Genomic DNA, 1333 nt, shown 5'->3' with positions numbered 1-1333 from the left:
CAAGAATCACCGGATACCTGGCCCTGGCCATTACCAGAAAATCCGGGAATACTAGGTCACTGACTGACTAGGTCCAAAGGGTCAGAACTGCTTTTAACCCTGCCCAATCAGTCGCGGCCTCCACCCTGACACTGCCCAGACCTCTACGAATGGTCTGTTTGATCCATTCAGACAGAACTCCGGGCGGCAGCCCACAGACCCAAGCCCTCGTTATTTTCTTCCCACAATATGTGGGAAGGAACAAAATCTTTTCCCCTTCCTCAAGGGAGTCAAACAGCAACCATACCATTGCATATTTGACTCCCCTTGACACAAAATAATTTTTTGCTGGCAGACAATTTGCCAGCTCTTTATCAATGATGTTCCTGTTGAAGAGGGTGATGGCATCACGCAACCTAGAATAGGTCCGTAACACCACCGTCCTTCTCTCCAGGTCTTCCAGCCACTGCTAGGGTGGGACAATCTCCCACTCCAAAGCAGAGGCTCTTGTATTTGCCATGTTGAAGATAGTTCAAAAATGAAAAACAAAAGTGTAAGATTTTTTTTTAAAAAGAAAGAAAAGAAAAAGGAAAACACAGTTCGGTGAAAAACAATTCAAAGGAAGAAAAAACAGATCACAGCAAACAAACTTCAACCACACAGGTACTCTGGCCCAGGCTTGAACGTGGTACTCCGCATGGCCTTCCTGCTGTTGACTTCGCAGAGCTTCTGAAACAAACTCCCTCCTCAAAAAGGTATTCACAGAAGTCCAAATTCTCACAAAATCTTTACTTCAAGCAGTCTTTTTTTTCTTCAAAAGCCTCTACTTGAAGTTCTTGAAGTGAAAAACAATTTGCAAAAGTTCACAAAGAACTCCAGTCCACTGTTACAGCGGTTCAAAACCCAACAACGGACTGGACACACTTTTGCTTGCTTAACAAGCAACAAATTCACTGCCAAGAGTAAGCGAAAATGCCCCAGAGCTGGGCAGAATAAAAATAAGACACAATAATTCTACCCAGTTCAAAACAAACAAAATTGCTTACCTTGACAGCGAAACAGCTACACGTCTTTCCTTGTTCATGGTAAGTAACTAACTGCCAACAAACATTTGGTAAGCAAGCTACTTACCACACAGCTACGCCTGTGCCTATTACAAATCGGTTACAAATCTGCTACAAATGTAACAGGAACAAAGAATTGGGTGTAGTGATTATTGAAAAGCTTGTGGTTTGGATGCTAGGTGAGTGATAAAGGGAAGAGAGATTTGTGAGCCAAAAATATCCTGAGTGAGGATATGTACCTAGCTAACTCTGAGGAGTAGAAAAGAAAGACAGGGAGAGGAAACAGGAAT

This window comes from Octopus bimaculoides, chromosome 2, assembly GCF_001194135.2.
Source record: "Octopus bimaculoides isolate UCB-OBI-ISO-001 chromosome 2, ASM119413v2, whole genome shotgun sequence".
Classification (NCBI taxonomy): Eukaryota; Metazoa; Mollusca; class Cephalopoda; order Octopoda; family Octopodidae; genus Octopus; species Octopus bimaculoides.
This window is presented reverse-complemented; position numbering follows the sequence as displayed.